Below are 13,449 nucleotides of genomic sequence, written 5' to 3' on the forward strand. Positions count from 1 at the left end.
ATTGTGAGAGATGGCCGCGGGTGTCTATTTTATTTGTATTTAAAATGACCTATAGGATTTCAAAACAATGGCCGTTTACATAGATTACTTAATCTTTGTGACCCACGTTTTTTTTTGGATTTAGTTTTTCTCGTATTTTTCATGTTTTAATTATCAGCTATGTCCCGGGATGATGTCCCCATTTAGATTTGTAAATGATTCCCCGCTTCGGTTTCCGCATCCGGTTTTCTGACACTCCCTTTGGACATCTAGCGAGTATATTTATCTCTCCGGGTGATAGCCCTGCTCCACCCTTGCTGATGAAGTCCTTGGTGACATAACGCCGCGTACGGGGGCGGAGCTTCACGGTCGACGTCACCCGCTGCCATCTCATGCCGACAGCTGTTCGGACATGAACAGACTGTATCTATTGAAGGAGAGCCTTCTTGTCCATTGCTGCGCCGTTGAGCGCTTTTACTCTATGAATTTTACTTTGAATAAACTTTGGAAGCATTTTTTATACGGATCGCTCTTAGAGTCTTTCCTTTTTTGGGGGGGAATATTGCTGTCCATCCTGCAATCAAGGTATGGATCTCCCTGTCTGTTACGGATCTTCCCAGGATTTCGGATGATTGTCTCCTGCAGATGAAACTTAGCGGAGCAGTGTGCCATTGGTTCATTTACATTCCATTGACATTCCATGATTTTACTTACCACATCTGTTGAAAAGTGATTGGCCTGTGTTTACCAAGAGGAATTGAATTACAGTTCTGATCATATGGACTTTTATATTATATATATTTATTAGCTCTGATCATATTTCCAAAGATCCCAATTTTCTTTTCCAAAATCTCCATGGTTGCTTCTGGGATGAAAGTCTGCACAAATGCCAGAAGCCTCTCCAGCGTTGACTTCCTTATTGGTTTAATGTAATATTGAGGGTGTTTGACCTCCCCCAGATTTCTCATCTCCCTTTACTTCTCAATAAATGGTATCAGAAATTCAGGGTCCTTAAACTTGTTATTCATTTTTGCTGTAAGACAATACACAAGACAAAAACACTAATGTCAGCCTAAACTCTCATAATCTTATCCCAAACATAAGTATCACTCTTTAAAAGCAGTACAGCCTGCTACAAAGTAAAGAAAATTTATCTTTGTTTTGGACGCTCGTAACTTTACTCCGCAAACTTCACTTTGCTCTGCACTTAGAACGTACGTAAGGCACATGCGGTTAAGCCTTATATACACTGCGCATGTGTGAAACTCCGCCTGCGTCGCCCGCCCCTGACGTTCCTTTTGACGAATATTCTCCGCCCCTTCTCTCTACTGTGCACAGTAGGAGTAACAATGGCGGAGACACAGCAGGTGTGTACTAATTACTCCAGTAACGTGGAAAGCCCGGAGCCCAAAATGTCCCGATATGGGAAGAGGAGATTTAAGGCCTCCATTATGGCCTTTGAAGAGATGGTGGAGATGGTAGCAATTTTGCAGAGAAAAGATTACGATGGGAAGCATGGACTGTACGCCTAGCCTAATTTAAGAAAGGCAAAAATAATGTCCAAAGTGGTGAAGACCCTGCATCATAATTTTGGTATATGACACTCTAAAGACCAGCTGAGGAAACGATGGTCTGACCTTAAATTGAGGGAGCCAGATCAGTACAGACGAATAAAGAAAGTTCTTAAAAAAAGTAAGTACTTGTCGTGTATTTCCTTTTCTGATTATTAACTTGCATGCTGCTCCATGTGCTTTTCTTTACTGTACAGTTTTAATCATTATTCATTAGTTCGAAACATCATTCGTAGGAAACATCATTTGTAGGAAACATCGTTAGCAAGTATATACGATGTATTTCGTTTAAACAACATTTTGATCTTGGAAATTTGTCTTATTAAAAGAAGTTTAGGACATTGTTGTCTAGATGTCTTTGAAACTAGAATGAATAGCAAATTTTATTCAGTGCACTGTAAGGAGAGTAGACTCAGCAGCTGTTTACACATCTGGACTCAGGAGCACTAGTGTGGGACACCAGAATACATTTTTTAGGATAACCCACACAGGTGCTCCAGTGGATACTTGTTGGGGTGTCTCTATCTCTGAAATGTGGCCAAAAAAGTATTCCGGCTTGTTTCAAAGGGAATTTTAATCATGTCTTCAACTTAGATCTCTGCCCAAACAGACAATTGTACACCACTTCAATACAATGTTTCATATTTCTATTCCTGGATAGGGATGAGCCGAACACCCCCCGGTTCGGTTCGCACCAGAACCCGCGAACGGACCGAAAGTTCGCACGAACGTTAGAACCCCATTGACGTCTATGGGACTCGAACGTTCGAAATCAAAAGTGCTCATTTTAAAGGCTAATTTGCATGGTATTGTCCTAAAAAGGGTTTGGGGACCCGGGTCCTACCCCAGGGGACATGTATCAATGCAAAAAAAACTTTTAAAAACGGCCGTTTTTTCGGGAGCAGTGATTTTAATGATGCTTAAAGTAAAAAAAAAAAAAGTGAAATATTCCTTTAAATATCGTACCTGGGGGGTGTCTATAGTATGCCTGTAAAGTGACGCATGTTTCCCATGTTTAGAACAGTCCCTGCACCAAATGTCATTTTTAAAGGAAAAAATCTCATTTAAAACTGCTTGCGGGTTTAATGTCATGTCGGGTCATGGCAATATGGATGAAAATCAGTGAGACAAACGGCATGGGTACCCCCCAGTCCATTACCAGGCCCTTTGGGTCTTGTATGGATATTAAGGGGAACCCCGCACCCAAATTAAAATAAGGAAAGGTGTGGGGCCACCAGGCCCTATATACTCTGAACAGCAGTATACAGGCGGTGCAAACAAGACAGGGACTGTAGGTTTGTTGTTAAGTAGAATCTGTTTGTAATTTTGAACATTTTTAACGTGTTTAGCTCCAGCCAAAAAATCTTTTCTAAGCTTTTTGGAAAACATAGGGAAGGGTTATCACCCCTGTGACATTTGTTTTGCTGTCTTTCCTCCTCTTCAGAAGATTTCACCTCACTTTTTTGTCCCAATGAAAAATGTTTTTTGAAAATTTGGGTTTTTTTGTGGAACAAGGATTGGAAAGCATCAGTGGAAAGGAGAAATTGTTTTCCCATATTAACTCTTACAGGAGAGAATTTCCCTTCCTAGGGGTAGATTTCATCTCACTTCCTGTTGTCTCCTTCCGTTTGCAAGTAGGAGTCGTTTGTAAGTTAAATGTTTGAAAGTAGGGTCCTGCCCTATATACTCAGCAGAAATTTGGGCCTTAGGTGTTGCTGTGGCCACAACACTGTAAGCCCTCACAGGGCCCTGCTGTGAAATATTAGATCAAGAATTGTAATTACATGCCCCTGTTGAACAGGAGCTGAAAAATTAGGCCTTAGGCACTGGTGCTGGTGCCACAACACTGCAACCCCTCACAGACACTCTAGTTGGAACGCAGGAACGAGCCCTGCTGCAAATTATTGCTTCAAAAATTGTAATTACACGCCCCTGTTAAACAGGGGCTGAAAAATTGTGCCTTAGGCACTGGTGGTGGCGCCCAGAACCAAAAATGTTCTTACAAGCTATCAGCGTGATGATTGAGGAGGAAGAGGATAATTACTCAGGGATAGTCACTCAGCATCAGCATAGGCAGTCTTTGAAGGGATCTGAGATTTCAAAAAAAATTATTCGGTTACATCAGCATCAGGTGCTTGGTAGCTGGTGGTGATCCAAGACTCATTCATTTTTATGAAGGTCAGCCGATCGACCGAGTCGGTGGACAGACGCACCCTGTGATCGGTTACCACGCCTCCAGCAGCACTGAATGTGCGTTCTGAAAGAACGCTGGATGCAGGACAGGCCAGTAGCTCAATTGCATACTGTGCAAGCTCTGGCCAGTGATCCATCCTCAAGACCCAGTAACCCAGAGGATTTTCGGTGGGAAAGGTGTCCAAGTCTGATCTTGCCCCTAGGTATTCCTGCACCATGTAAAACAGACGCTGGCGATGGTTGCTGGAACCGATCATACCTTGGGGCTGCGGACCAAAAAATTGTCTGAACGCATCGGTCAGACGGCCACCTTCTCCACCGCTCCTTCTTTGACTGACCGAAGCCTCAGCAACACGTTGTCCAGAAACAGGAGTTTGTAACCTCCCAGTCTCTGGGAACGCGTTGCACAGACCTTTCTGCAAGGCCTCCCGAAGATGTTTCATCCTCTGCTCCCTCTGCGATGGCAAGATAAGGTCCGCAACCTTACCCTTGTAACGTGGATCAAGGAGGGTTGCCAGCCAGTATTGGTCCTTCTCCTTGATACCACGAATACGAGGATCCTTACGCAGGCTTTGCAGGATCAGGGAGGCCATGCAGCGTAGGTTTGCTGAGGCATTTGGTCCGGAGTCCTCTGGGTCACTAAGAACGACATGGTCCGCAGCCACCTCCTCCCAGCCACGTACAAGTCCATGTGTTTCTTGGGACTGATCCCTTAAAGACTGCTGCTGATGCTGAGTGCCAGGCTCCACCTCCATACTGACACAATCTTCCTCCTCCTCCTCTTCCTCCTCGTCCTCTTCCTGTGTGATCGGCGGGCACGCAGGAACACTGTCTGGATAAAGGGGGCCTTGAGAGCTAAGGAAGTCCTCCTCTTCTTGCCTCTGTTCTGCCTCAAGTGCCCTGTCCATTATTCCACGCAGCGTGTGCTCCAACAGGTGGACAAGGGGGACAGTGTCACTGATGCATGCACTGTCACTGCTCACCATCCTTGTGGCCTCCTCGAATGGTGACAGGACAGTGCATGCATCCCTGATCATGGCCCACTGGCGTGGGGAAAAAAAACCAAGCTCCCCTGACCCTGTCCTGGTGCCATAGTCGCACAGGTACTCATTGATGGCCCTCTGCTGCGTGTGCAGCCGCTGCAGCATGGCCAACGTTGAGTTCCACCTGGTGGGCATGTCACAGATTAGGCGGTTCTTGGGCAGGTTAAACTCCTTTTGGAGGTCCGTCAGCTGAGCACTGGCATTATATGACCGGCGGAAATGCACACAGACTTTCCTGGCCTGCCTCAGGACATCCTGTAAGCCCGGGTACCTGCCCAAGAACCGCTGCACCACCAAGTTAAGGACGTGAGCCAAACAGGGCACATGGGTCATTTGTCCCTGTCGGAGGGCAGAGAGGAGGTTGGTGCCATTGTCGCAAACCACCATTCCTGCCTTAAGTTGGCGTGGCGTCAACCACCTCTGAACCTGCCCCTGCAGAGCTGACAGAACCTCTGCCCCAGTGTGGCTCCTGTCCCCCAAGCACACCAGCTCAAGCACCGCATGGCATCTTTTGGCCTGCGTACTTGCGTAGCCCCTTGAACGCCTACGGAGCACCGCTGGTTCCGAGGAAGAGGCCATGGAGGAAGAAGAAGAGGAGGGGGTGGAGGAGAGAGGTGTGTCACAATCAGCATTTTGGAGGCGTGGTGGCGGAACAACCTCCAACACTACTGCACCTTGTCCTGCATCCTTCCCAGCTGCCAGCAGAGTCACCCAATGCGCCGTGAAACTTAGGTAACGTCCCTGTCCATGCCTGCTGGACCATGAGTCAGCGGTAATATGCACCTTACCGCTGACCGCCCTGTCCAGCGAGGCATGGACATTGCCTTCCACATGCCGGTAGAGAGCCGGAATCGCCTTCCGTGAGAAAAAGTGGCGTTTGGGTACCTGCCACTGAGGAACCGCACATTCCACAAACTCACGGAAGGGGGCAGAGTCTACCAACTGAAAAGGCAGCAGTTGAAGTGCTAGCAATTTTGCCAAGCTAGCATTCAACCGCTGGGCATGTGGATGGCTGGGAGCAAACTTCTTTCGGCGGTGCAGCAGCTGGGGCAGGGAAATTTGCCTGGTACAATCTGACGTCGGTGTACCAAAAGCAGATTGCCCACAAGTACTTGGCTGTGACACACCTAATTCTACACCTTCATTCCTCTCACTGCAGGTCTCAGAGAGGACTGAAGGTCTAGTGGGGTTGGAAATCTCAGCTGATGAGGAGCAAGGAGAGATCCTCTTTGTTCTTTGGTGTGGGTCTTTTAGATACGCTTGCCAACGAACTGCATGGCAGGTCAACATATGTCTGGTCAAGCATGTGGTACCCAAGCGGGAGATGTTTTGGCCACGCGAGATACGCTTGAGACATATGTTGCAAATAGCAGCGGTGCGATCTGATGCACTCGTCTCAAAAAAGGCCCACACCAAAGAACTTTTTGAATAACGCGCAGAGACTGCAGCGCCCTGCACATGTGGAGCTTTGGGGTGTGATGCAGTCAATGTGCTGCCCTTAGGCTGGCCCCTGGAGGGCATCCTGCCTCGTTGGTGATGTGCTGCCGCCTCCTCCTCCTCCTCCTCCTCCTCCTCCTCCTCTCTCCTATCAGGCACCCACGTTGAGTCAGTGACCTCATCATCCCCTCCCTCCTCATCACTGGAGCAAACCTGGCAGTATGCTGCAGCAGGGGGAGCATGACTGCCAGATTGCTGTCCTTCTTGGGCACCCCCTCTGTCCGCGCTCATGTTACTGCCTTCATCGAGCTCAGTATCGTCATCAGAGCCTTCCAAACGCTGGGCATCCTCCTGGAGCATGTACCCAACACTGTGGTCAAACAGTTCGAGGGAATCCTCATGAGGACATGGTGGAGCTAGGGAAGGAGTCACTGATGACATTGAGCTGAGGGAAGAAGCCGCTGCTTTGCCAGACAAAGCACCCTGGGCATGGGTGAGAGAGGATGAGGAGGATGAGGACGGCTTGGTCATCCACTCGACCAAGTCTTCCGCATGTTGCGGCTCAACGTGGCCAGCTGCCGAAAAAAAGGCCAAGCGTGTCCCATGGCCACGTGCTGATGAGGATGCACCGTCTCCACGACCAGCACTAGACACAGAGCCTGCTTGCCCTCTCTTATTGGCTTGTGACTGTCTGCCTCTCCTTCTTGGCCTTCCAGACATACTAATGGCCTGTAGCTGCACTAAGCTGGGATAGAACACCTGTAATTTTCTTCAAGTAGCTTTATATACTGTAACCAGACAAGCCTGCCTGTCAGTAGGAAGATAACAGGAACGGATCTAGCTGAACACTGTGAGCAGGACGCACTGTACTAAATGTAAATAGTCTAGCTGCCTGACCGTGGTACTAATAGGATCAAATAGAACACCTGTAATTTTCTTCAGGTAGCTTTATATACTGTAACCAGACAAGCCTGCCTGTCAGTAGGAAGATAACAGGAACGGATCTAGCTGTACACTGTGAGCAGGACGCACTGTACTAAATGTAAATAGTCTAGCTGCCTGACCGTGGTACTAATAGGATCAAATAGAACACCTGTAATTTTCTTCAGGTAGCTTTATATACTGTAACCAGACAAGCCTGCCTGTCAGTAGGAAGATAACAGGAACGGATCTAGCTGAACACTGTGAGCAGGACACACTGTACTAAATGTAAATAGTCTAGCTGCCTGACCGTGGTACTAATAGGATCAAATAGAACACCTGTAATTTTCTTCAGGTAGCTTTATATACTGTAACCAGACAAGCCTGCCTGTCAGTAGGAAGATAACAGGAACGGATCTAGCTGAACACTGTGAGCAGGACGCACTGTACTAAATGTAAATAGTCTAGCTGCCTGACCGTGGTACTAATAGGATCAAATAGAACACCTGTAATTTTCTTCAGGTAGCTTTATATACTGTAACCAGACAAGCCTGCCTGTCAGTAGGAAGATAACAGGAACGGATCTAGCTGAACACTGTGAGCAGGACGCACTGTACTAAATGTAAATAGTCTAGCTGCCTGACCGTGGTACTAATAGGATCAAATAGAACACCTGTAATTTTCTTCAGGTAGCTTTATATACTGTAACCAGACAAGCCTGCCTGTCAGTAGGAATTTAACAGGAACGGATCTAGCTGAACACTGTGAGCAGGACGCACTGCACTAAATGTAAATAGTCTAGAAGATAACAGGAACGGATCTAGCTGAACACTGTGAGCAGGACGCACTGCACTAAATGTAAATAGTCTAGAAGATAACAGGAACGGATCTAGCTGAACACTGTGAGCAGGACGCACTGCACTAAATGTAAATAGCAGGAACGGATCTAGCTGAACACTGTGAGCAGGACGCACTGCATTAAATGTAAATAGTCTAGATAGAAGATAACAGGAACGGATCTAGCTAAACTGAATACAGTGTATATATATATATGCAACACCTGGGATGCATATATATACACAATACACTGTAAGTGCAGCTAACTGACTGACTGTTCTGCCTAATCTATCTAACTCAAATCAAATGACACTGTCTCTCTCTCTCTCTATCTCTATCTCTCAGCACACCGGAACACACACTACACAGGGCCGCCGTGCAGGCGGCCTTATATAGTGTGGGGTGTGTACTAAATCCCCTGAGCCATAATTGGCCAAAGCCACCCTGGCTTTGGCCAATTACAGCTCTCTCTACTGACGGCGCTGTGATTGGCCAAGCATGCGGGTCATAGTGCATGCTTGGCCAATCATCAGCCAGCAATGCACTGCGATGCCGCAGTGAATTATGGGCCGTGACGCGCCACACGAATTTAGCGCGAACGGCCCATAACGTTCGCAATTCGGCGAACGATCGAACAGCCGATGTTCGAGTCGAACATGGGTTCGACTCGAACACGAAGCTCATCCCTATTCCTGGACTCAAATATCTGTGTGCTAAGTATACCTTTTGTTTCATTCTCATAGGGGAGAAAAGACTCAGACAACCTGATCCCAGGGACCCCCGACCTCACCTGCCGGATTGGGAAATCAGCCCAAGCCCCACCGAGGTTGTGGAGGAAGGAGCGGTGGAGGAAGTGGGTGACATGGGCACCCCACCAGGTGAGTGTCTGACACCCCAGCTTCTGGTAATCTATGTATGCCTGCATATTTCTAAAGACATCTTTTTCATCAATTTTAGGTGATGTTTTGGTTGTGGAAGGGGAAGTGGTGGAACCAGTTCCAAGCACCAGCGCCCCCCCCCCCGAGGATGTTGACGAAGGAGGGGTGGAGGAAGTGGGTGACATGTGCACCCCAGCAGGTGAGTGTCTGACACCCCAGCTTCTGGTAATCTATGTATGCCTGCATATTTTTAAGGACATTTTTTTCCTCATTTTTAGGTGATGTGCTGGTTGTGAAAGAAGGGGAACCATTTACCACAGACAGCGCCCAAAGATTAATTGGGCAGATCATGGCCTGGAATGGGGATATTGATGCCATGCGCATTAGCCTCGACATAATGCGTAATTGGCTGGACAATATGCAGCAGGAAATGAAGAACATTATCAATGTTTTAGGGAGAATCTAATCCCTTTTTCCCCAAAAAAACATTGATCATATTCTTTATTTCCTTTTTTGCTGACTCCATTTTAGGCTTTGACTTTTAAAAAATTTTAGGCCTGTTTGTTAAAACCAAAAAAAATAGAGGCCTGTTTGTAAAAAAAAAATGAGGCCTATTTATAATAGAAAAAAAAATAGAGGCCTGTTTGTAAAAAAACATACAAATAAAAATAAATAAAAACCGATAATGCCTGTTTGTAAAAAAAAAAAAAAAACAAAAAAAAATATTTTTAAAAACCAAAAAAAAATATTGTTTTAAAAAAAATTCCTAAACGCACATGTGAATGTGCACAGATTAAAAATTATGCTTTAATCAACAAAATGTGTGGCTTCTTTTTTCAATGCTCAATACCAGTTTTGTAAGTTATTTGGTGTTTACAGTGACAATGGGGCTTATTTACTAAAGGAAAATACACTTGGCACTACAAGTGCACTAGGAGAACCTTAGGAGACAGCCAAAAAGAAGGGCAAGCAATAAATACATTTCTAGATTTTATCTGATCATTATTTTTTATTATGAAAAATTAAAGATGGTCTGGCATTGCAATGGCCCCCCTACTCGTAAAAACATCAACATATTTATCCCAAACTTGACGGGCGCTTTGGGGGGCCAAGCCAGTACGGCCAGTATCCAGGCCGTTCAGAAGATTCTCTGTAAGTCCGGCCTCAGGCCCAACAGATGCAAGATAATTGCTTGAATGTTTGTGTAAATAATTGTGCAGGATGCAGCACGCTAGGACAATGTGATTAAGTTTGTAGTCCGCCATGTGGATGGCTGTCTGAAACAGGCAGAACTGGCTGGCCATTATCCCGAAGGCATTCTCAACAACTCTTCTCGCTCTGGCCAGCCGGTAGTTAAAAACCCTCCTCTCCGGGGTGAGGGTCCTTTGGGGGAATAGCCTCATCAGGTGCTCGCCCAGACCGAAGGCTTCATCTGCAATGAAGACAAAGGGGAGTCCTTCCACCTTATCTGCATCAGGTGGCAATCCCAGGCCACCACTCTGGAGACGCTGGTAGAACTCCGTCTGGGCGAAGACTCCTCCATCCGACATCCGGCCATTCTTCCCTATGTCCACATACAGAAATTCATATTGTGCCGACACCACCGCCATTAACACAATACTATGAAACCCCTTATAATTAAAATAGTATGACCCCGAATGGGGTGGTGGCACGATGTGGACGTGTTTCCCATCTATAACCCCTCCACAGTTGGGAAAGTCCCAACGGGTGGCAAAATGGAATGCCACAGTCTGCCATTCCTGTGGCATTGAAGGAAACTGGGGAGTCGAACAAGAAAAACAAAATATAAGTACTTTTGCGCATAACATTGCAAGCACATTACACAAAAAACAATCTTGCCCAGCATCAGAATAACATTAATTTTAAGTATTATTTAAAGACTAAAATATAAGGCCCACTTATCAGATTCTTCACCCCCACTGATGGCCCATTGATAAATTTTTATTGCAATCATGGTAATTAGTGTTTGAGTAAAGAAATACATTACATTAGCAAACATTAAATACAATAAAATGTGATGTTAATGGAAAAAAATCTTACCTTAATATAGTCCTTCTGCAGGACCTGGATGATGGCGGAACAGGTCTCTGGGATAATGATTCCCAGAGCCTGGGGGGAGATGCCTGTCGAGAACTTGATTTCCTGCAGACTTCTCCCTGTCGCTAAGTACCGCAACGTGGCGACTAGCCTCTGCTCCGGAGTGATGACTTGCCTCATGCAGGTATCCTGCCTGCTGATATAAGGGGTCAGCAAAGCCAACAAACGGTGAAAAACGGGGTCCGTCATCCTGAGAAAGTTCCTGAAATCCTCAGGATTATTCTCACGGATCTCGCGGAGCAAAGGTATGTGAGAGAATTGGTCACGCTGGAGCAACCAATTCTTCATCCATTAACTCCTCCTCGCCCTGTTCATGGACTGGGCTTGGGCTGAAGAATGAACTACAGCACCAAGCACATACAATGCACGAGCTCTGCCATGAGTATGTACACACAACATGGCTTCAAAACGGTTGGCTGGTCAGAACGCACTTAACAGAACGCACTGAAGAACAGCAAGGCCTGTGAAGAGCGAACTGAAAATCGGCAATGAGCGGACAAGAACACACTGATAAATCAATGCGAACTGACTACACGCACTGAAAAGCATATACAAGCCTCACAAGCACAAACTGAACAGCAGTTAAACGATCTGAAAACACGAGTCTGAAAAAGCGCGAATCGTCTCTCACCAAACTTCTACTAACATGAGATAAACAAGAAATTAACAGAAGGGGCCCAATGGGTGGCGCACAAGCTATTACACTTCCTTTTTATAGCCTCGTCGGACCTGGTGTACGTCACCACATACTAGGCGGTCGGACTTTGGTGTGATCGTGTGTAGGCAAGTCCGTTCATTCAAAAGTCCGTCAAAAGTCCGTCGAAAGTCCGTCGGAAAGATGCTGAAAAGTCCGCTCGTGTGTACGCGGCGTTAGTTTTACTGCAAGGTAAAACCTACCTTGTCTTTTTCTCTTTCCTGTCTATTCTAGTGTGTAAACTGATATGAGGCTATCCACTTTTAACCAAAGACATGTCTGAAGTCTAAATTTCTAAATTGTATGGGGATAATTGTGGGTACAGCGATCATAGGGTGTCTGGTGAGTGTGGGATTGTAGTTTTGAACACTCTGCACTCTGTTTTAACATTTATTTATGAAATTGTATTATTGAACTAAAATTGTGCCCCTGGCCAATTAGTACAAATATTAGGACTAAAAAATTATTAAAAAAAAAAAATTAAACTTTCCTATAGCTTTTAGATCTGTTGTGGCTGCTACTTTTATTCAAATTGTGATAAATATAATTGGGGTGCTCATGCTATATTTAATACAAATGTTAAAACATCAATTACACATCAAAAATATGTGATGTTGGAATACAGCGTAAATTAAAATTTACCTGAATTAGTAGTTTTTTTCCCATGTCACTATTGAATTTACATTAAAAGCAGGGCCCTCTTCCCACTGTAATGTAGTTTTAAAATTCTTTTTTGCAATGTAAATTTTCCCTATGACAGTGCCATGTTCTCCATGCTCTTTTTTGACAATACATTGATTATTAACTTTGAAATAGCCCAGAATGTTGAATTAAGATTCCCCTCCCCCATTGCTGACTCTAAAGCCTAGTACACACAGGCCAAATGTCGGGCGGCATCACCAGTTCAATAGAAACCATCCGACATTCGGCCCTTGTGTACTGCAATCGGTCCGGCAGAAGCCAGTTCATCGCTGTGGAAAATGTGCCTGTTGGAAACTGCACCAAAAATGCAGCAAGCGGTTTTTTTTTTTTTTCCTTTAACCACTTGCTGCCCACTATATAGTCAATTTCTGGCTTCAGTACGACTTTCTAGTTCTGGGAGGGCATTCCTGGACATCCTCCCATGTGCATGCTACTTGCATGTTCCCTGACGCATGCAATGAAAGCACTCTGTACCCGCTGTGTGCCTTGGATAGGGGTAAAGGGCCAATCACAGTGGCCCAATTACTATGTGATCAGCTGTCCAATCACAGTTATCCCAGTGTAGACATACACAACTCCTTTGTCGGTTATCATCTCTTCTTTCCTCACACAGAGACTGTGTGTGAGGATAGGAGAGCCGATCTGTGTAGAACCACAGAGTTTGTTTACATACTGTGATTTTTACACAGTAAGTAAACCTATAGTGCAACCACATCAGAGCCCTGATCGCCACACCAGAAATTCACATCACTGCAGCCACATCAGAGCCCTGATCGGCCATGCCAGGCAGCCACACCAGCGCAGCCTCATTAGTGTTCTGATCAGCCACCCCAGTGCAGCCATGCCAGTGCAGCCTCCTCAATGTCCTGATTAGCCATGTCAGTGCAGCCAAATCAGTGTCCTGATTAGCCATACTAGTGCAGCCTCCTCAGTGTCCTTATCAGCCATGCTAATTCAGCCTCATCAGTGATTAAGCACACCAGTGCAGCCATTGTCAGTGCCCTGATTCAGTCACATCTGCCCCAGTGTCACTGTCACAGCAGTATGGTGTTACCAGAGCCATCTATGTCCAAAGA

Source organism: Aquarana catesbeiana, linkage group LG02 (assembly GCF_042186555.1).
Source record: "Aquarana catesbeiana isolate 2022-GZ linkage group LG02, ASM4218655v1, whole genome shotgun sequence".
Classification (NCBI taxonomy): Eukaryota; Metazoa; Chordata; class Amphibia; order Anura; family Ranidae; genus Aquarana; species Aquarana catesbeiana.